Below are 23,075 nucleotides of genomic sequence, written 5' to 3'. Positions count from 1 at the left end.
GAGCCGTGTCCCTTGGCATGAAGCTCTCAGCTGGGCCCCCTATCGCACAGGGGAGAGAGAAGCTCCCGTGGCTGTGCATAGGGCCTGTTTGCAAACCCCGCCTCTCCTATATTAGGCACTGGGGCGTCGGCCGGTTGTGTTGTAACCACAAGGGATCATTCTTCCACTGCCTCCAGTTTTCCAGTGCAGCCACTCAGGGAAGAGGTGAGCCAGGGCAACACCTTTCCTCACCAGTTCCTTTGAAAGACCCCGCCCGCCCCGCAGCCCCACCTCCCAGGGCTGGGTGTGTCCAGGCCCATTGGGGCAGTCGAGCATGCCAGGCTCAGCAGTGTCTTCCTCAGCAGGCTTTAACCGCTGGAGGCTGAGGGGGCTGAAGCTGCCTGAGGTGTGTTCTGAGGCTTCACTCAGTCCCGGGCCCCTCCCCAGGAGGTAGGGCAGTGCAATAACACCCCGGTACATAGCCTGGGCCTCGGTTCCCCCAACTGGCTTGCCCTAGATCACACTGGGACTAGAGAGCTGAGCCGGGAACTGAATCCAGAGCTCACATTCTAGGCCAGCCCCTAATTATGGGACCATTCACAATCTCTTCCTCCAAGAACAACCCTCGAGAAGGCTGCAGTGGGGCACAGCAGGCTTCTGAGGGGTATGACTAAGACCCAAACACCTCAAAAGGCCCTTACCCTATCCCTTGGGGACCGGCGGTCATTAGGTCTTTGGAGGTCACTAGAAGCCCAGCATGGGTGGCAGGTACCATAGGGTGGGGGAAGCTGTGCCTTCCCAAACAACCAGACGTGGCCCTGTCCACACTCTGCCCCTGACCCGCTCCCCCAGCTTCCCGCCACTCTGCGTGCGCGGCTCCAGTCCCCCAGCCAGTGCTGGCCACAGCTGGGGCTGCGCCACCTGCCCTCCTGATGCTCCGGGGCTGGGGCCAGTGGCTGCGGTGGGGTGGGACCTCGGGTGGAACGGGTGGGTCTGCGGGCTAGCCTCCCCCAGCCAGGGGTTCACAGGCCGCCCATGAAGCCCAGAGCGTTGTGGGAGTGCTGACAGGGTGCTTGCTACCCTTGAAATACAAAGGAAGGCACTTTCTCCTGCCATGCTTCCAGTCTAGTAGCAGACCGTACCCATCTGGATCTCCAGTCTAGCCTGGTGCGTGCTGCATATTGGGGGCTGCTCTGGCGGGGGGTCACCACAGAGTTGGTGGCAAAGATGCGTTGTAAGGAGGGATTGGAATGGAGGGAGGGGAGGCGGGTTGAGATGGGAGGGGTATTTACCTAGATCCTATTACAGCTTGGGGGGCTACATAGTGCTAACCTCCATCACCGGCTGCAGCTTCTACTGACTACAGAATCCACCTCTTTCTGCCCTCAGGGCTGTGTGCTACTTAGCAGCTGGTACGTTCCACCCCACAAGTAGCTGCCTTCTTAGGGCGAGAAGTAGCATGCAGTAGGTGAGAGGTGCTAGACGACCATGAGTCACAGTTGTTATTGACATTGTCTCAGAAGCAGGCAGTGGGCAGCACAGTTATGTCTTGAGTCTCTGGTGCTTTTTGGGGGGCGATGGGGGGATGGAGAAGCTGGGGAGTGTTACCAGGGATGACTCAAAGCTTATGAACTCCAAACAGCAGGAGGATGGAGACCCATCGGAGGAAGATGGATCAGGGCAGCAGGCAATGGCCAATGGGTGGGGAAGGAAGCCAGAGGTAATCCCAGAGCTCTGATGCCCACTGGGAACCTCACCAGCCTTGCATCAGCCAGCTAGAAAGGTGCAATTTCAACCTAAATTGCAATGTAAGGAATTGTAACTTTGTTCTTGGATTGTTCTTGTATCCATGAGTCTCTAATATCACCACTTGAACTGGAAGTGTTGTATCATGCCTCAGCCTTTTATTGTCATTAAAGTTGGGACTACGTTTGTTGTCTGTCAGTGTTTCTGTGACTAACCAAACTGGTGGGGACAGTGATGTGGCATTCTCCAAGGGTTTACATTGCCGTCCTGTATGTGAACTTAAATAAAGAGACATTGCAGCACTGTTGCTTAGTACACGTGTCTGTTCTGTAGGATTGCAATTAAACATTCATTGTACAAGGGCGTGGTTGGACTGAGTGACTAGTGTTGCTGAGGCGATGCTAATGTAACCAGATGGTAACAGAACTCCAAAGTTGTGCAGGAAGGCCACACGGAAGTGCAGAAAGTTTCCCTTCACCAGACTAAGGACCACAACTTGAAAAATGTGTCTGCCAGCAATGAATGAGACGATCGCGCTACCAAGTGCGGATGGTGGTGGTGGAGGTGCACAACAAAGCTATCGCTTTTTGCAGAACAAACTTTCCATTCAAAATAAGCTTCTAGCCCTTATGGCTGCAAAACTTTCAATGTGACCCGATGCCATGGTTTTTATTTGAGTCCCTAAACAACTCCAGTGCCAAAGCTGCTGCTCTTGGTTTTGCCCGGAAGCAGTGGCAGTATTAAATTAATAAGACTACAGTCTGTTTCCCTGCTGTTCAAAATCCTCTGCAGTTGTGAAACTGTCCATTCCTCCCGAACAAACTGGGAGAGGGAATAGAGCAGCAGAGACCTATTCTTTGTATCTTTACAGCAGCAAGGAGGCTGTGCCGATGAAAGAGGACAGACCAGTTTCTCTCTTCCAGTTGGGGGACTAGGTGTGGTATCATCTTAAAATCTAAGCTTTAGACTCCTACTAGCTTTGATCTAACAAGTGGCGGCCCCTCCGCAGAAGCTCGGGTCAACACTGGTAGAACACTCAGGATCCTTCTTCCTAACCTCTGTGCGTGGCCCAGCGGCTGGGCTTGTCCACATTGCTGAGTGGCTAACTCCTGTATTCAAGGGTGTGGCATGATTCTTTCATGTGAATCTAAAGCTTCCTAATAGGAGAGTGTGATAGGGCCTTCCATGGCCAGGCAGCCTAGTGGCTAGATCGTTGGTTAGGGGGCAGTAGGGGGACCTGACCCCTCCTTCTCCCTTAGGTTCTGGCCCAGGGTCCTGTGTTGCTCAAACCCCTAAACAGGGGAGATGGATCTTTCTCCCAGCCATGAAGGGGTGGGGGTCAGGACCTGTTTTCCTGGGCTGCTCCCCTATGCAAGTCCTTTTAGTTTGGAGCATGGCCCCGCTAGTCCCGTTTCCCCACAGTTGGGGCTTATCTGCAGGCTCCCCTTCGCAGGGGAAGACTTTTTGCCTCCAGTGGCTGCGTTGGCAGGCAGGTTGCTGGTCCATGCCTTCAGGCAGGCAAACAGAGAGCTCCTGCCTCTTCGCCAGTCAGCCCTTGACTGCGCCAGGTGCCCTTCTTTTCTCCCCCCTCCAGGCCTGGCACTGGCTGCAGGTATAACGGGGCAGGGCTATCTGAACCCACAGGTTTTCTTTAACCCCTGCTGTGCCTGGCCGCAGTCCCTCTGCTCCTTCACAGAGGTTAACAAACTTTAGATAAACCACTATTATAACTGGACATGAAAAGTAGATACAGATGCTCTCTGTGCAGTTGCAATATACTTAGTGCTTCTGAGACCAATTAGGAGTCTTGTCTGGTGCATTCTGTCCTCCATCTTTAGAGATGCTTGATACTGGTGGCTTTCAGGGTTGAACATTTTCACCATTGAGTGGAACAGTAACAAGTCCTTTTGAGAAATAACCTACATTAAAACTTTTTTCCAGTGATTAATCTAAAACTGATTGGTGGTGGCACATGTGACAGACTTCTGGGGACAAGACTGCGGTGAAAATGTCTCATCCACAATCTTCCTATTCCTATGATGTAGGTCGTTTCTGCATCAACTTCAGGACTCTGAATGATGATGACATGCAGAGTGTAGATCGGGGGGTCTCAAACTGGGGTCGCGAGCTGCCAGCCTCCACCCCAAACCCCGCTTCACCTCCAGCATTTATAATGGTGTTAAATATATTAAAAAAGTGTTTTTAATTTATAAGTGGGGGTTGCACTCAGAGGCTTGTTATGTGAAAGGGGTCAGCAGTAGAAAAGTTTGAGAACCACTGGTGTAGAGTCACGGTTTGGTAAGTATCTCACAGTGGGAGACTAGGGTGTCTGCTTTCTGCTCAGGCTTTGGGAAGGGAAAATGTCCCTGCTCTGGGAAACTCTCTTATGTTAGTCCTGACTTCTATAGCAAGTAGGTTGTGGTGACTTATGCAGGAAATTACATGTCTCAAACCTAAGTACAGTAAAATGCTATCCCTGATCAAGAACTAGTGAGTTGATGACAGGCTTAGCTAACATCATAATTACTTGTATACCATGGGGTATTGTTACAAATGCTTAATATACAATGTGTTGGCAGTGTTTTCCACAGATCTGAAAGCCAGTTCAGAGAATGTCTCCTGCAGAGAATGTGGCAACTGTCTTCCAGCACAAGCCTGCCTTTTCAAAGGCTAATCTTCCGCAAGCTATTGTTTCACCACTGGTGAAATCCAGTAAATTGGCACAATTCTGAAAAAATAACCTCCATCCACTTGAAGTTGAAAGGCATTGGTGCTAAGTGGCATAATGGCTTAGTCCAGCATGGTTCTGTGAGCTTGTTACGGCCTTCTGTCACGGAGTGTGGGGGGACACAAGGCCCTGCACCAGCCAATAAAGCAGAAGGTTTATTTAGACGACAGGAACACAGTCCAAGACAGGTCTTGCAGGCACAGACAACAGGACCAATTAGGTCCATCTTGGGGTCCCAGGGGCACCACAGCCCCATTGGGGGGTCAGAGCCCCGTCTGGGCTCCCTCCATTACACCAGCCAGCTCCTGCAACTCTCATTCTCCACAGTGTCTCCTCCCCCAGCCTTTGTCCATTTCCTGGGCAGAGGTGTCACCTCGCTCCATCCCCCTCCTGGGTTCTCATGTTACATGCTCAGGTATCTTCCCTCAAGGCCAGTCTCCCATCCCCCAATGCAGCCCCCCAGCCACACTACCTACTGAGCATTCAAAGAACACATTAAGAACAGTCCCAGTTCGTCACATCTTCTTGGAAAGACATGACAGACACGTTTTAGTACGCTTGCAGACTTACTAGTTCATGGTTCTGATGTTGTTTCTGTCTCCCACACACACCCTGGTACCATTTCACGGCCAACTTCCCAGAGATCTACAATGAGTCGCTGCCTTCATGGCGTGGAGCCAGCAGAGCATGGCATGGTCTGTAACGAGGGTGAAGTGTGCGCGGACAGAAGATAATAACAGAGTGAGTCCATGGCCCGTTTTACTGCCAGGGCTTCTTTCTCGATTACAGAATAGATCTTCTCTCGCGGGAATAGCTTCCTGCTAATATAGAGGATGGACGTGTTTGTCGCCCCCTACTACCTGCGATAGAACAGCTCCTAGGCCCACATCTGAGGCATCTGTTTGTAACAAAAACTCCTTGGTGAAGTCAGAGCTGTACAAGACGGGTTCTTGAGACAGCCGGGCCTTCAGAGTTTGGAACGCCTCCTCACAGGCTCTGGTCCACTGGATCCTTTCCGGACTCTCGTTCTTGAGGAGATTGGAAACGGGGGCCACAATGGAGGAGAACCCTGGGATAAAGCGGTGGCAATATCCAGCTAGTCCTAGGAATCTATGTACATGCCCCCTTCAGGGCGCCCTGACCTGGCTGGTGCTACAGACGGATGGTGGGGCAGACTTGGCAGCAGCGCTCGGCCCTTCTTATCGGGGTGTCCCAGCACCCCCCGCAGCGCTGAGTCCACTTGGCGCAGGGTGTCGCTCCCCCAGCTATCATGTCTGCGGGGTCCAGGCCGCATGTCAGCCTTGGTCCCAGACTTCTTCTTGGGTTGCCCGGCCCCAATGCTGGGACCTCCATCGCTGGCCTGATCAGAACCTCCGCGACTAAGAAGTCCTCCATTAGAGAGACGGCCGCGCTCAGCGTCGTCGGGCAGTGCTGAAGGACGCAGGCCCTCCCTCGGGTTGGGAGGATGTGCACAAAGTGCTCCAGGACAATCTGTTTGGCAACGTCATTCGCGGTCCATTGCTCGGGCTGCAGCCACCTCCAGCAGGCATCCTTCAACTCCTGGGGCCTGGCGCCCGTTGGACAGACCTTGTCACGGAACCGCCACCGGGTGTCCAGGGTGTCTAAGATGGCTGCTTTCACTCCTCTATAATCCCTGGGCTCGTCATTCGGGAGCCCCCGGCAGGCGGTTGGAGCTGCCCGTCAGGTACGGGATGAGGAGGGTGGCCCATGGGTCGGGAGGCTGGAGGTGCTGCTGCTGCTGCTCACCATGGGGGGGGCCCCAGCTCACGAAGTAGCTGCTGTTGCACCGGTTGCTGTTCCGGCTGCAGCTGTGGTGCCTGTTATTGCTGCTGGCTCTTGGCCAGGCATTAATGAGTTTGTCCAGCTCCATTGTTGGTATAGGAACCATTGGAGCCTGTAAGACCCAGCTCGGGACTGTTCGTTTGCCTGCCCCGCCCCAGCCTTCAGAGCTTGTCCCTGTGCCTCTCCAGCCCTGCCCCCAGCCTGTTTCCAGCTGGGTCCCCTTTTCCCCTAACCTCCCATTGCCCCCCCACTCGCTCAGCCCCCTTGTTTCATGCGCCCAAACCTCCCCCTAAGTGCTTGTGTCCCTTGTGTCCCGCATTCACCGAACCCCCCCCCCCCCGCAATGATATCGTGGTCCCTCCCCTTCCTAGTGCACTGGAAGAGCCGGTATCCCCCTCCCGCGCCACTGATCGCGCCCCCCCTTTCCTGCCTCGATTGGCCTCCCTGCACCTCCCCATTGGTACTCTCCCCCCTGCCCACAGCCTAGTGGGGAGGAGTGGTAGGCCTTTTCCCGTCCCCTTCCCTTCTCCCCCCCCCCCCCCACCGGTGCTACCTCCTGCCCCATACCAAAATGGTGGGGAAAACTGTGGGTGCCCCCCCCCGCTAACTCTCCCGTGTCTCCCTAGGGCTAACCTCTCAACTACCACCCGCCCCTCTGCCTCTGATCAGGCGCCGCGGCTGCTGGTGGACACAAGTCCGGACTCCGCCACTGCCATGGCCTCTACCCCCTCCGGGTTGGGGGAACCCCCTCGGCCGGTAAAAAGGGCAAGAGCTGTGCCCCAAAAGTGAAGCCTCCCCTGGTTGGGGCCACCGCCACCTCATCACCCACCGCAACCCCCCCGTTGTTCCCTCCACCAGCTCCAGGGGCTCCCCTCCCTTGGCCCCCAGAGTGTATGCCCAGATGGCCACAGCCCCTCCACGTGCCATTATTTCATCTTCCACAACTGCGGCTTCCAGCTCCATCCCTGCGGCCGGGGTCCCTTCCCCGCCCAGGAAGCACGGCCTCTGTTGCCTCCTGGTGCCCGCCTCGCCCCATGTAGAGAGCTACGTGAGGGCGTTGGTGCAGGTGGTGGGGCCCACAGCCATGGTGGCGGCCTCCAAGATGTACAGGAAGGTCGTCGTATTCATGGCATCAGAGGCCCCTGCCCAGGAGGCGGTGGAAATGGGCCTGCGGGGGGAGGTGTTAGTCCCATTTTTCCCCTTGAGGAACTGGGTTTACGGGTAGTTTTCACCTCCATCCCGTCCTTCCTTCCCAATGATGCCCTTCTGCTCCACCCTGGGGAAACCCCCTATCTGTTATCGGCGCTCTCCCACTGGGCTGCAAGGACCCTGCCCTCCGTCACGTTCTGTCCTTCCGCCGGCAGGTCCAAATCCAACTGCCCCCGGCGGCGCGACGGAGAGGCAGTAGGGGGTCCTTTCTGGTGCCCCACCAGGGAGTCCATTACCGGGTGCACGACTCCTCGTGGGAGGCCCGGTGTTACCTCTGCCAGGCAACCGGGCACGTCCGCCCCCTGGCCTGGCATGGAGGGGTGCCTGAGCCGCCCCCCGAGACCCGGGAGGGCACCAGCCCTGCCATCACCGGCGACCCTGGCTGTCCGGCTCCCCTAGTCACCCCTCCTCCTTCTGCTATTGCTCCCACTTGGCCCCCAGGGGTAGCCCCCCCGTTGCGCCCAGACGAGCGGGTAGGCCCCACCTCTGTCATATGCAGTCCAGCAGGGCCCATGGAGGAGAGGGCGGCAGGGCCGTCCCTGGGCTAGGGAGAGGGCACGCCCCAGGGGGAGGTATTCCTTCTTCCTGTTGTTCCCCCTTTGCCTCCCCAGTCCTTGGATCCAGCGCCCTTGCCCCTGGCTGGGCACGCGTCCAGGGGAAGCAGGACAAAAGGACGGCTCGGGCTCAGCACCTCCCCCTTGACACGGAGGGGGATGAGACCCCCCGCAAAGACCATGGGGGGGCACCGCTACCAAGCCTTACGCCGCAGCCCAACTGAGCCCTGCAGGTGGAGCCGGCCAAGGAGGACATGGCAGTGGAGGGGGCGGTACTGCCCCCCCTCGGAGTCCCTCCTTGAGGAGGCCTCGGATGGAGCCCCCCCAATCCCCATGTCATCTGTGCCCCCCATTGACGCTGAGGCGGTTGCTGCCTAGGTTACTGGCAGGAAGGACCCTGGGGCAGCGGGGGGACATTTTAGCTCCATCTTCCAGGCAATCGGGGCCCTAGGTCTGACCCCGGTCACCCCGGGGGAGGACGACCCCTTGCCGAGGGCTTCGCTCTGGATGGCAGCTTGATCACGCCACCCCCTCCTCCTCTCTGCCTCCTACCCCAGGCTGCTGCCTCTGCCCTCCACCCTGGGGGGACCCCTGGGCTCGTCCATCTGCCCAGCCCCAGATGGTACTTTGCTCATGGCTGCCGAGCCCCCAGTGGTGATGGCGGGTGCCGAGCAGACGGGCCCTTGAGTGCAGGGCAGCGGCCCTCCCTCCCTCCCAGTTGGGGGTCCTATTGCAGATGCCATCGGGCCCAATGCCGTGGCTGCGGGTGCCGAGATCATCGAAGCGCCCAGGCCTGGCAGTGCTGAGGGCCCCCTCCCGTCCCCATCCCCTCGGCCCCTGACTCTGGTCGAGAGGCGTCGGAGATCCCACTCCCACATCCGCCTCTGCTCCTGACCCCGCTGCTGGCCCCAGCCCCACTCCTGCCCTGTCACAGTGTCTGATTATTTCCCCTCCACCTCTCATACTGCTGCCAGCCCAGGGGTTGTCTCATTTCCCCTCTCATCGGATGAGCCTCAGGGGGCGGTTTTCACGTCTCCCCTCAGTGACCTGCTATGGGGCGCTCTCTTTCCTCCGCCGCCCCCTCCCTTGCCAGAGATAGGGACGGGTTGTGCGGCACCAACGGTATTAGCACAGTGCATCTGCCCCGTTTGTCCCTCGCCGTGGGCCCGTTACAGGGGACCAGACAGAGGACGATAATGGGTCCGTGACCGCGTCCCCCACTGTGCTGCGGGACGAGCTGCGCTGCTTCCTGGTGGACACCCGTGGTTCCCAGGGCACGGTGAAGCTTGATCCCCTGCCCTGGGGGGACTTCCATCTCGTCCTTTGGGCCGTGAGGGCCGTTTTGGAGGAGGGGAAGGGGACCAGGAGGCAGGAAACTGTGGCCTACCAGCGGGCCCGCAACTTCCATGACTCCCTGCTGGCTTTTGGGGTCAGTCACGGATTGTTGCAGGGCCCAATGGGGGCCGCCGGCACTCCTGCCCACAAGGATCCTCCCCAGCCGTCACAATAAAATCCACCATCTTTGCAACGTTGAACACCCAGGCTATAGGGTGGGCCTCCGCAGGTGCCAGGTGCTCTCCTGCCTTTGGGGGAGGGAGCTACTCTGTGATTTTCCTGCAGGAAACCCACATAGATCCAACTGCCGCAGCCAGTTAGAATGGGGGGACAGGATGTACTTCATCCATCTCAGCACTCATTCGGTTGGGGTGGCCCCCCTGTTCTCCCCCACCCTATAGCCTGAGGTGCTAGGGGTCACTAAGGTCATGCTGGGTCACCTGCTGCACCTCGACGCTTGCGTGAGGGGTTAACGTTGAATCTGGTCAATGTCTACGCCCTGACATCAGGCGCGGAGCAGGTGTGTTTCTATCAGCAGGCGTCCGCCATCCTTGTGAGTGCCTGGTCTTGGGCGGGGATTTTAATACCACCCTCGAGGAGTGGGACTGCTCTGGAACTGAAAGCAGCCAGGCCGCTGCGGGCGTCCTCAGGGAAATCGCCCGTCATCACTCCCTGGTGGACGTCTGGCTCGGCCACCACCAGGACACAAGTCCACCTTTACCTATGTCCGGGTGGAAGTCACTCCCAGTTAGACTGCATTTATCTATCACGCTCCCATCTTGCATGGGTCCACTCCTCCAGCATGCGACCAGCCCCGTTCTTGGACCGCCATCTGGTGGCCATGACGGCCTCTCTCACCTCAGAGAGCCCAGGGCCGGCCTCTTGGCATTTCACTAACAGCCTGCTGGAGGACGTGGGCTTCATGGCATCCTTCCAGGAGTTCTGGCTAGCCTGGCGGGGGGCAGCGGCGCACCTTTCCCTCTGCACGGTGGTGGTGAGATGTGGGGAAGGTGCTGTGACGAAGTGGGACTGTTCTTAATGTTTTCCTCAGTTTCCCCTATGCAGTTCTTAAGTGTCTAGGTGGTGGGATAAGGGTGTATGGTTGCTGCAGAGCAAAGGGCCAGTGTACATAAATGCCCGACACTCTGTCTCCTGGCAACTGATGGCCTGGGCCCCTCCTCTGCAAAGGTGCCAACTGAAGGTGTTGGAGACAAAGGGATCAGGTGACCTCCTGGCCCGGGAAAGAGACAAAGCCCAGAGAAGGAGGGGCCGGATGGGGATGGGAGTTTGGAGCTAGCTGGGGACGGGAAGGGAGGGCAGACGGGGGTCTGCCTCGCTGGGCCCCAGAACGGACCCGGCGGAGGGGGTCCCGTTTGCTGGACCTACAAGCTCTGTTTTAGACTGTGTTCCTGTCATCTAATAAACCTCTGTGTTACTGGCTGGCTGAGAGTCACGTCTGACTGCGAAGTGGGGGTGCAGGACCCTCTGGCTGCCCCAGGACCCCGCCTGGGCGGACTCGCTGTGGGAAGCGCACGGAGGGGCATATGCTGAATGCTCCCAGGAGGTGAAGCCGTGTGAGCTTCTTGCCCTGAAGACAGTCTGCTCCGAAGGAGAGGAGGCTCCCCAAAGTCCTGACTGGTTTTGTGGGGAGCAGTTCCAGAGCATGGCCCGGGGACTCCGTGACAGGTGCGTGCCTGGCTCTTCTGCCATGACTACACCCGGGGCGCCAGCCGGCAGAGGGATGTGATGATAGAGCAGATGGAGCGGGAGGTCTTGGAGGAGACGGCTTTGAGGTGCACCAGGCGCTGACTGGGGTTCTCTGATCAGTATCCCCCTCTGGATCTCTAGTTTTGAACCTGTGATCTCCACTTCCTGCCCTGGTATTTCTCAGTTGTCCCACGTATTTAGTTGAGTCCTGGGTCCAGGGGTTCTTCCCACATGGCTGAGGAGGGACCCTTAGTGTCCTGGATTAGGTGAGCAATGATGACATAGCAGTCTCAACTCTTCATGAATGGTCCGGTATTGATATGACTGGAGACTGACATCTGCTTAATCCACCACATGCAGCAGCTGTGTGAGCTTGTGCGTGAGATCCTGTCACTGTGCCTATTTCCTAACCCGGAGGCCCCATCTGTGGGGGTCAGAAGGCAGTTCAGTTTCATACCTGGTGGCTGAGATAACCAGTTGTGCGCTGGTGACTTCCAGGATGTATGGATATCTGGAATTGGACTGAAGTGGGAAGAGACCCTTTGCTGATGGTTAGGGTTACCATACGTCCGGATTTTCCCGGACATGTCCGGCTTTTGGGGGCTCAAATCCCCGTCCGGGGGGAAATCCCCAAAAGCCGGGCATGTCCGGGAAAATCGGGAGGGAGGGAGGGCGGGCTCGGCCGGGGCCTCTTTGGCCAGGGCCGGGCCGGGGTCGCGGGGCCGGGGGCATGGTGCCAGGCCGGGAGCCGGGCCGGGCGCGTGGTGCCGGGCCGGGCTGGGTGCGGAGCCAGGCGGGGAGCCGGGGGCCGGGCCGCCGGGCCGGGGGCGCGCTGGGCTGGGCCGCCGGGCCGGGGAGCCGGGCCGGGAGCCGGGCCGGGGTCGCGGGGCCGGGAGCCGGGCCGGGGTCGGGCTGCCGGGGGGTGCGCTGGGCCGCGGGGCCGGGCCGCCGGGGGGTGCGCTGGGCCGCGGAGCCGGTCCGGGGCCGGGGGGCCGGGAGCCGGTCCGGGCCCGCGGGGCCGGGAGCTGGTCCGGGCCCGCGGGGCTGGGCCGCCGGGGGGGGTGCCGGGCCGCCGAAGGGGGGGGGGGGGCGGCAGTGCTGGGCGGGCCGGGGGTGGTCGGCCGGGGGCCGGGGCTGGCACCCCAGGGCCCGAGCCGACCCAGGCTGGAGCTGCCGGGGGGGCCAGCCTGGGCCGCGCCTCCTCCCCCCACACCCCCCCTTACCTGCTTCAGGATTCCCGCGAATTAAATGTTCGCGGGAAGCAGGGGAGGGGCGGAGACTTTGGGGAGGGGGCGGAGATGGCACGGGGGCGTGGGCGGGGCTGGGGGTGGGGCCGGGGCCCCGTGGAGTGTCCTCCTTTCGGAGGCACAAAATATGGTAACCCTACTGATGGTAGCACTTAGAAGTTGCTACTGAGAGAGGCTGAGTTCTGACTTGCAGCCTAGATGTGCAAGGGGCCTTTGTATCATAGTGCAAATAACAGGAGTGATTTTAGGTTTCCAATTAGCAGTGTAACAATTAGCTGCTGTTAGTCTCCTCTGAAGCATATCTGTACGTAGTGCTGTCTGGATTTCAGTGACTCTTCCCAGTAGATATTGAAATACATTATGTGGGACTGACTGCCCTTCCCAAAGACCACATGGGAGACTTGACACTGTTCTTCCCTGCAGTAGGGGATCCAGAAGACGGGCAGCCCAACACAAGATTGCCCAGCAATGCAAATGTTGGGCCAGAGCTGAAGCAGTGAGATGCACAGTCACCTACTGGAAAGGAAGATGATCCACCCACCAAAAAAAAAAACAACCAGAAAATATGCAACCAGCTCCAGAGGTGATCCCAGAAATTACAGGCCTGTAAGCCTAACTTCAGTATCGAGCAAACTGGTTAAAACTATAGTAAAGAACAGACTTATCAGACACAGAGATGAACATGATTTATTGGGGAAGAGTCAACATGGTTTTTGTAAAGTGAACCCATGCCTCACCAATCTACTAGAATTCTATGAGCGGGGTCAACAAACACAACAAACATGGGCCAGGGTGATCCAGGGATATAGTGTACTGTACTTAGATTTCCAGAAAGCCTTTGACAAGGTCCCTCATCAAAGGCTCTTAAGCAAAGTAAGCTGTCATGGGATAAGAGGGGAAGGTCCTCTCATGGATCATTAACTGGTTAAAAGATAGGAAACAAAAAGGTCAGTTTTTAAAATTACGAGAGGTAAACAGCGATGTCCCTCAGGGGTCTGTTCTGGGACCAGTACTGTTCAAAATACTCATAAATGATCTGGGAAAAGGGGTAAATAGTGAGGTGATAAAATGTGTAGATGATAGAAAATGACTCAAGCTGGTTAAGTCCCAGGCAGACTGTGAATAGTTACAAAGGGAGCTCACAAACCTGGGTGACTGGGCAAAATGGCCGATGAAATTCAATGTTGATAAATGCACATTGGGAAATATAATCCCAACTATACATATAAAATGATGGGGTTTAAATTAGCTGTTACCCCTCAGAAAAGCTCTTGGAATCATTGTGGATAGTTCTTTGGAAACATCCACTCAATGTGCAGCGGCAGTCAAAAAAGAGAACAGAATATTGGGAATCATTAGGAAAGGGATAGATAATCAGGCAGAAAAGGTCATATGTCCTCTATATAAATCCATGGAATATCCACATCTTGAATACTGCATGCAGATGTGGTCGTCCCATCTCAAAAAAGAAATATTGGCATTGGAAAAGGGCAACAAAAATGATGAGGGGTATGGAACAGCTTCCATATGAGGAGAGATTAGAAAGACTGGGACTTTTCAGCTTGGAAAAGAGATGACCGGGGGTGGTGGGGGGAATATGATAGAGGTCTATAAAATCATGACTGGTGTGGAGAAAGTAAATAAGGAAGTGTTGTTTACTCCTCATAACACAAGAACTAGGGATCACCCAATGAAATGAATAGGCAGTGTGAGACAGTCAGGCCGGACGGCTGCAAGAGGGTAGTGGAAGGCAGATATGTTAGCCCTAGAATGTTCAAGGCCCTTTTTCCTACAAACTGAGAAGGGGTTACCTCAGGTTAATTAGAGACACCTGAATCCAAGTAAGGGCTGCCTGAGACCCTTTAAAACCCCCTTCTCCAGTGAGAGAAAGGGAGGAGAGAGACACCAGCTGTTACCAGGCTAGGAGCAGCAGGGAAGTAGCTTCTCCAAGAGGAGAGGCTGTGCCCCTTCCCATGGGGGAAGCAGACAAGCCCGAGTGCCGGCTAGGGGAAGGACTGACACCCCGTCCCAGCGAGGAGGCGGGGAAAGATATCACCCTTTGTTTGGGTCTATGGGACTATTTCCCTTCTTTGAGTGGGGAAGGAGCACCCCTTAGGCTTACCCTCCGGCCTACCCTGAAGACACAGCCAAGGAGCACCGAAGGGGGAAGGCAAACCCTGCCTGAGTGGCACGGATTAGCCAGAGGGGAGAAATGCTAAGGCTGGCGCGAGAAAAGAGGTGCCTTGCCACAGCAGCAGGTTTAAAAACAAACAAAAGGAAGTATTTCTTCGCACAACGCAGTGTCAACCTGTGGAACTCCTTGCCACAGGATGTTGTGAAGGCCGAGACTATAAGGAGGTTTAAAAAAAAGAACTGGAGAACTTCATGGAGGATAGGTCCATCCTGGCTAATAGCCATTGATGGACAGGGACGCAAAACCTGTGGAGCAGTGCAGAAGTAGCCCTGAGTTCCAGTTGCTTCTCAGGGGTTGTCTGCACTGGGTCACTTTGACGCTCTGTGTGGATGCTCTTGTTTCTAGAATAAGGGCTTTATTCCATAGTACTGTAATCCAAGTGGATTGGGTTAACCCAGGATAAAAGCACGCACACAGGGAGTTAGTGAGGAATAGCTACTCTGGTTTAAATTCATACCCTACCTTAATCTGCATTCATTTCACTGTAGACAAGGCCTCAGTCTCCAGCCCCTCCCCTTCCCCACAGCTTCAGGACTGAGGCTTTTCACCATTTTAAGTTCTTTAGTATGCAAGTGCTGGTCTACAACCATCATCTGCCTTCTTGCAGATGTAACTCGACCCGGGACTGAGTCAGAGCGTTGCACCATGTACCTAGGGTGACCAGATGTCCCGATTTTATAGGACGGTCCCGATATTTGGGGCTTTTTCTTATGTAGGTGCCTATTACCACCCCCAGCTCCTGTCCCGATTTTTCACACTTTCTATCTGGTCACCCTACATGTAGCAGACAGCATGACTATCATCAAATAGACAGAGGTAGATGTATCCACCAAAACAGATTTTTCCACATTCTTAACAGCATGTTTCTGGAACCACGTCAAATGGCATGTCTAAAGGGTATTGGGCCACAACTCCACCTGGAAACACAGCTTAACTATCTTGTGAAATATAAAGGGCTGAGGAGGGCTTTGCAGGCCTGATAGAATGCACATGACTCCGTAGAGAACACAGGGTTTGGATGAGCATAAACTGCTCCTCCTCAGTATCAGTCTCATGGGGTTTTCTCCTTTTTAGGACAACCTGTGAAGAGAACTGCTGGCCAGGTAACAAAGCCAGTTGAGTTCCATTTCTGCACAGATGAGAGGATTAAACAGCACACAGAACGCCCACCTGGGAATGAATACAAGAAGCTGGATTTCGTAGCAGTCCCGAGAAAGTACCCTGCAACGCTGGTGAGAGGATAAGGAAGCAAGGGGGCTACCTGATTGTTCCAAATCTATTGGTGGCTCTTCCTGTTCCACTGTTTGCTAACGTGGGATTTGCTGGTGGTAATTCACTGGGTGTGAGTGTAAGAGGATGTGGGATGTGACAGACTAGCAGAGGTGCCGTGGTCTTACCGAGCAACACAGTGCTGGCTGTCAGCACCTCTGCAGTGTTTCCAATCTGGCCCATCCCAAGCTTGTCGTATGTCCAGTCAGCTCACAAGTGGTGGAGGTGGAATCTGGAATCCCAGCTACTACTCCAACAGGTTGAGTTCCCATGAGGCTCTGAAAATAGAGTAGTATGCCTTTCCTTATACACCTACTCTTCAGATCTCCGAGGGAGGAACTAAGTATTCTTCCCTTACAGGTGATTCCTTATCAGCAAGGCTATTACAAGTCCTCATCCTAGTAAACAAACCAAGGATTCGATTTCCAAACTGGAGTCTGCTTATTTAGCTACCCCTGAGTATCCATGCGGTAGAGTCTATCCTCAGCAGGACTGGGTATGCACAGCTGTTCAAATCAGTGGGAGCTGTGCGTGCTCTTGCCTCTGCATGATTCTCTTCTTCCTGTCAAGGTAGTTTTGGGAGAAGAGTCCTTCAGGGCGTTCATTAATACAAGTTGAAGATATGACTACAGTATCTCCTACACAGTTACCTGTTGAGATGGCAGTTGAGCCGTTAGGTGTAAGCAGTGTTCTTGCTACCAGATGGGACTGGGTGAATAAAGTAACGAAGGTTGTGAGGTCTGCCCGACAACTGGGGAAATTGTTCCATGTCACAGAACACGGCCCCTGTGACTCCCCGGAATTGGATGTTATTAAAAAGGAGATACTGGCCATGGCTGCCGGGGTTGTGCCAGTAGGAACTGGAACCCCACTGGATTTCAATACTTTAGCTTTTCAGACGGCATTGTTAGACGGTTTGAATTCAAGAATGAAGGTAATTTTAGGACCCATAGATCCAGCTAGGGGATACCCGGAGTTAAAACAGGACATTTTTTGAGAAGCTGTCGTTTTTCAAGACACGCAGGGACAAGTGCTGGGACCTGCATCGCTGGCCTGATCAGAACCTCCGCGACTAAGAAGTCCTCCATTAGAGAGACGGCCGCGCTCAGCGTCGTCGGCCAGTGCTGGAGCACGCAGGCCCTCCCTCGGGTTGGGAGGATGTGCACAAAGTGCTCCAGGACAATCTGTTTGGCAACGTCATTTGCGGTCCATTGCTCGGGCTGCAGCCACCTCCAGCAGGCATCCTTCAACTCCTGGGGCCTGGCGTTCTTCTGGCCGGGGCTGCACTGGGTCTCTGCAGGGGTTCTGAGTCTTCCCCTGGAGGAGGGAGGGCAGGGCCTGGTCTGCCTCTGCAGCCAGGTCCATGTCTTCCGCCTCCAGGCCCTGCAGAGCCTCCTTTACGGTGCAGGTAATCTAGCGTGGAGCACATTGGCTCACGCCTTCCTCCGCCGCCTCTGAGGGCTCCGATAGGACTGGCAGCTCCTTTATCTCCACCCGAGGGGTCTTCTGCAAGACCTCTCAGAGCTGCTGGTCTTCTACCAGGACCTCCTCCAGACCTGGAAGCTCTTTTCAGCGACCAGGTCCGTTGTGGTCACCGAGGGGGCGGACCTCCTCACAGATCCCCTGCTACACAGCCCCGATCTACGTGTGCAGGTGGCAGAGTCTCCCTCGGTGCGCCGGAGGTTGGTCCTGGCAGAAACCACCAGGGTCGGAGACCTCCTGGACTACAACTGGGGGACTGGGTGGATCCCCATGCGCTCGGCCGGCGCATGGGGTTCTCCACCCTTCCGACCCCCCTATGTGTACTCCAGGAGGTGGGTGCTGCCTTGTCACCCACTTCTCTTGTCTTCCTGCGGCGGGCCCTGCGAGAGGGCGCTCTCCGCCCCCCTTATCCCAGGCCCTCTGGACCTTTTTATCGAGTCCCTGTTCCGCGAGGCCCCCCGGCTTCCCCACTCCCATACTCCGAGCCGGCAACCACCCTCCAGCCGGTTCATTTTCAAACCGTGCCCAGGGACCAACTGTACACGTTCGTGCTCCACACGTTCCATCTCCTCACCCTCTTGTCCCGCCCCGACACCAAGTAGCGGGACTATTTACCACCTGCGGAGGGTGAGGAGCCAGTGGGCCAACCTCTAGTCCACCCTGGTCCCACGGCCTGCCAGGAACATTGGTTGGTGGTTCCTTCACGGGGCCGTGAGCACGGGCGTGTATCTGGCCTGGTTCATCCCCATTCCCGAGGCCTGTCCCTTCTGCGGCGTGAGGGAGAACCAGGCGCACACCTATCTGGAACGTGCCAGGTTGCAGCCCCTATTCCAGCTGCACTTTTCCCCACACCTGTTCCTTTTTGCACACCCTATCCGTGGCTCCACGAAGTCGCGAGACCTCCTCGTCAACCTCCTCCTGGCTCTGGCCAAAGTCTCCATCTACACTACCAGGAGGAGGATGCTGGACGAGGGGGTGTTCTGCAACTGTGGGGCCTATTTCCATTCTTCCCTGGTCTCACGCCTCTGGGCAGTGTTCCACTGGGCAGCGTCCGCTGGCTCCCTTGACAGGTCTGAGGAGCAGTGGGCGCTGTCCAGGGTCCTCTGCTCGGTGTCCCCATCCGGTACCCTTGTTTTGAACCTGTGACCTTCACTCCCGACCCTGTTTTTCATTAGTTGTCCCCCGTATTTATTTGGTCCCTGGTTCCAGTGGTCCCACCCGCTAGGCTGGGGGAGGGGCCTTTAGAAGTGGGCGGCCTTGCGCCAGTCCACCTCCCAGGATTTCCAATAAGGCCTCACTATATGCACCCCACCCACGCTTCAAGACATTCGGAGGAGCGCGAGTCCACTGCTCTATCTTGGTGTTTACCTTTCCGCCACGCATCCTTTTCTGCCAGAGAACTGGCAGGGTTTGGAGACCAGGGTGGGTGAGGGGCTGCAGATGTTAGATGGGGTGGGATCTGAGTTACAACAGAGAATTCTTTCCTGGGTGCTGGCTGGCGAGTCTTGCCCACATGCTCAGGGTTTAGCTGATCACCATATTTGGGGTCGGGAAGGAATTTTCCTCCAGGACAGATTGGCAGAGGCCCTGGAGGTTTTTCGCCTTTCTCTGCAGCATGGGGCACGGGTCACTTGCTGGAGGATTCTCTGCACCTTGAGGTCTTTAAACCACGATTTGAGGACTTCAATAACTCAGACATAGGTTAGGGATTTGTTACAGGAGTGAGTGGGTGAGATTCTGTGGCCTGCGTTGTGCAGGAGGTCAGACTAGACGATCATAATGGTCCCTTCTGACCTTAAGGTCTATGAGACCCTGCGGGGGAGGGCACTGGTGCTTAACCTACTAGTTCTGTCCATGCTCTGGCACCTGCTCCACACCCTGTGTCCGGCCCCGGGGATCCTGGCCTGGCTCCAGAGGGTAGCTCTGGAGTTTTTCTGGCCGGGGCTGCACTGGGTCTCTGCAGGGGTTCTGAGGCTTCCCTAGAGAAGGGAGGACAGGGCCTGGTCTGCCTCCGCAGCCAGGTCCATGTCTTCCGCCTCCAGGCCCTGCAGAGACTCCTTTATGGTGCAGATAGTCCGATGTGGAGCACGTTGGCACACGCCTTCCTCCGCTGCCTCCTCCTCCTCCCTCTCTGCAGTCTGCTCTGGATGGGTACCATGTTTGCATCTTTGCCTATGGGCAAAACAATGTAATATTGGGCTGGTAAGAAAGAGATCCTGTCCTAATAGCACCCACTATCACCAGATACAGAAACAGATCTTAAGATGGTTAAAGAAAACTTAGTTTGATAGCATCCTGTTGGGCAAGAAATCTCCTATCAATAGTTGTGGTTGTGAAATCCTCATTTCTTTATTGTTTTGTCTTTACGGTCCCCACTTCTCTATTGTTTGTCCGGTCTCTGCTTGGTTCTTTGATTGTTTCTGTCTGTGACATAATTAATTTTGCTAGATTGGTTAGAAAATGTTGTTACAATATGTTTGGATTGGTTAGTAAAATTTTAGTAAAATGATTGGTTAAGGTCTAGCTAAGCAGGATTCAAGTTTCACTCTATAAACTGGGGTCCAAGAAGGAGACAAGCAGGAAGAAAGGACAGAAGAAGAAAAACTCACCTCTAAGACTCAGCCTAAGATCAAAGCTGCTAAGAATCCTCTGCAGGACCGTGATGTGCCACAACCAGGACCCAGACGAGACTGACCTGGCCTGGCCAACAGGGAAAGTCCGCCTGCTTGATCAGGGTTGGTGAGCAGAGCCCTGTTTGTTTAGCATGTGTATTCTGCTTGGTAATTGTCAATAAAGAGAGGACAAGGATATTACAGTGGAAGGCTCTTTCACTGGTAGAAGGTCCTGCAAACCCACAGAGGCTTAGGCCTGAGCCCTAGGAAGTGGGTAAAGGTGGATGCCCCCAGAGTGCGAGAGTAACAGAGATTTTTGTGCAGGTAACAGAGGCAGATGGAAGGGGGTTGCCCATGTCACCATGCTGCAGCTCCCCCCTCAACTCCATCTCTCCCCCTTCCAGGTGAACGAGTGCGTCATCGGAACAGCGCAGGCCAACAGGAAGTGAGGGGTGCCACCATCCTGGCTTGGCTGCAGGGTGCGGCTGGAGCCCTGTGGGACCAATGCTTTCTGCACTCACTGGGGCTGTGGGGTGGTGCATGGGTGTTTGATGCTGTGACGAAGCAGGGTCTTTCATCCTGTTATGTTCCACGTGAATCTTACTGTTCTATACTAACACAGTGCGTACCTCCATTTCCCTGTGTACGGCACCAATGCCTAGTGGTGGGAATTGGGTGTGTGACTTTTGCTGATGCCCTCGGGGCAGGTAAGGCTGCCCAGCTGACTGGATGATGGCTTTGTAACCTGAGACCCAGGAGGGGGATGTGACCAAGTGACACTTTGCCTGGGAAGCAAGACAAAGACCGGAGGAGGAGCAAGGGACCTGGGGGAGGCCAGGCAGCAGGATCCAGGGCAGTCTGCTGTGGGGGACTGGAAGAGGGGAGCCCAGGGCCCCCCAAGATCAGGGGTTCTCAAACTGGGGGTTGGGACCCCTCAGGGGGTCCCAAGGTTATTACATGGGATGGCGCGAGTGGTCAGCCTCCACCTCAAACCCCGCTTTTCCTCCAGCATGTATAATGGTGTTAAATATATAAAAACGTGTTTTAAATTGATAAGGGGGGGGGGTCACACTCAGAGGCTTGCTATGTGAAAGGGGTCACCAGTACAAAAGTTTGAGAACCACTGCCCAAGATGGACTCGGCTGAAAGTCACTGATTTCTGTGCTAACAAGATCTATTCTACCCTGTGTTCCTGTCGGCTAATAAACCTTGTTTTGCAATGCTGGCTGAGAGTCATGGCTGACTGCGGAGTTGGGGTGCAGGGCCCTCTGGCTTCCCCAGAGGTCCTGTCCAGGTGTACCCACCATGGGGAATTGTACGGTGTGAACCAGGATGCTGAATGCTCCAAGGTCAGACCAGGAAGACGGTAGCCGAGGAGGCTTTTTTCCCTAGGCAGCATGCCCTGAAGGGAGTCACGCCACCCCAGAGTCCTGGCTGGCTTCATACAGACCATTTCCAGAGCAACGGACCTGTGGGTCCATGACAACTGGTGGCAGTGGTGGGATAAACTGTACCCCATGGACAAAGTATCCTGCAGTGAGTGACGGGGGAGCAGTAGAACGAAGGGGGATTAGCAGGCATGCTGAAGGCTGAGAGGTGCGGTTCCAGGAGGTGGAGGAGCCTAAGCTTAACCCCAAGAGAGAGCAGACCCCCGAGAAGGGCTGTCACATTGAAGTGGTTGGGGAGCTGAGAGAGCACAGGGCTAGGAGTCCGTGACCACTTGGGAACAGCGTGGAGACGGCCTATAACCATCTCCTTAAGAAGGACATTGTAGAGCTGTGCAGAGAGAGGGCTGCACATTGGAAAGCTCCCCAAGGCACAGCTCACTGCTCAGTTGGAAAAGGAGGATCGCTCTAAGGAGCCGGTTCCTGACCCAGCTGGGGCCATGACAGAGCCTGGGAGCAGCCAGGCAGCCCCAAGGGCCACACCAGTCCCCAACCCAACTGAGGCCGCGGGAGGGGCTGAGAGCAGCCAGGCGATCCTGGGACCCACCTCCCTGACCAGCAGGGGATCTTCCCACTGTGGAGCTGAAACTGAAAGAATGGGAGGACAGTGAGAGACAGCGGAAGTATGGGGAAGAGCAGACATGCATGAACTGGCGATGGCAGAGCTGAGAGGCAGAGGGACCCCTACCATGGTGAGTGGGGATGGTCCCAGGGTGGCCAAGCCCACAGGGAACTCAGATATAAAGTTGCTGCCTGCGCCAGTTTAAGGAAGGGAGGATAAGATGCCTTCCTTACTGCTTTTGAGAAGGCTGCAATGTGCACCAGATTGACCCTGCAAACAGGCTCTGGCATCTCACCCCCTTACTGGGCCCCAAGGCCATAGCGATGTTCAGCCAGATAGATGGAGTGGAAGCAGGGGACTATGCACTGTTCAAACAAACCCTGCTGCTTGTCTTGCTTCTTGTTTTTAATACTGGTACGGACTCAGCGTGAGTGCTGGACATAAAAGGTCTTTTACAGCTGCTGGCTGCGTGCACTCGGGGCCTGGGGGGGGGGGGGTGTCACTGTCCGAGCCTCTAGGTGGGTGCCCAGTGACAATATGGTTTTAGGGAAAGTGAGAGCCTGATCTAGACCCTCATTCAGCTGCTCCACCGCCCAGCTGGGCCTTGGCTGTATTGTCGTCAGCTGGAACCAGGTCTCTCTGGCCAGGAACGTAGGGTCTCCCCGTGTGAGAGCCTCTCTGCTGCTGTTCATCTACCAGCTCCATCTCCACTGCCAGCCCCGGCAGACACCCCCACCCCCCAATTCCACTCAGGGGCAGGGCAGGTCACCAGGGGCCCAAGTAGGGGTGCCAACTGTCTAATCACACACACCCAAACACCCCTGCCCCGAGGCCACACCCCTGCCCCACGCCACTCACTGCTTCCCTCCTCCCTGTCAGTTGCTCTCTCCCACCCTCACTCACTTTCACTGGGCTGGGGCAGGTGGTTGGGGTGCAGGAGTGGGAGCGGGCTCAGGGCTGGGGTGCAGGCTCTGGGAGAGAGAGTTTGGGTGCGGGAGGGGGCTCCGGGCAGGAGCTCAGGGCTGGGGCAGGGGGTTGGGGAGCAGGCTCTGGGAGAGAGAGTTTGGGTGTGGGAGGGGGCTCCAGGAGAGGGCTCCAGGCTGGGGGTATTGGTGCAGGACGGAGTGTGGTCTCTGGGAGTGAGTTTGTGTGCAGGAGAGGATTCAGGGCTGGGGCAGGGAGTTGGGGTGCAGGAGGGGATGA

At 56.0% G+C, this 23,075-nt stretch overlaps 1 long non-coding RNA gene across 4 annotated transcripts; it reads left to right on the top strand.

Moving 5' to 3' along the window:
- Positions 1 to 10,056: 10,056 nt before the first annotated feature.
- LOC112061014 (uncharacterized) lies at positions 10,057 to 21,083 on the top strand. 4 transcript variants are annotated; one of them, XR_010591953.1, is made up of 4 exons: positions 10,057 to 11,040; positions 12,732 to 12,891; positions 15,577 to 20,189; positions 20,270 to 21,067. It is a non-coding gene; the product is annotated as an uncharacterized LOC112061014 (long non-coding RNA). The 4 variants fall into 4 exon arrangements; XR_010591952.1 differs by having other exon boundaries at positions 10,061 to 11,040; positions 15,577 to 15,734; positions 16,788 to 21,083; XR_010591951.1 differs by having other exon boundaries at positions 12,732 to 12,914; positions 15,577 to 21,083.
- The last annotated feature ends 1,992 nt before the right edge of the window (positions 21,084 to 23,075 follow it).

Source organism: Chrysemys picta, chromosome 12 (genome assembly GCF_011386835.1).
Source record: "Chrysemys picta bellii isolate R12L10 chromosome 12, ASM1138683v2, whole genome shotgun sequence".
NCBI lineage: Eukaryota > Metazoa > Chordata > Testudines > Emydidae > Chrysemys > Chrysemys picta.
Note: the sequence above shows the minus strand (reverse complement) of the source record. Positions and strands in the feature narration are given on the sequence as shown.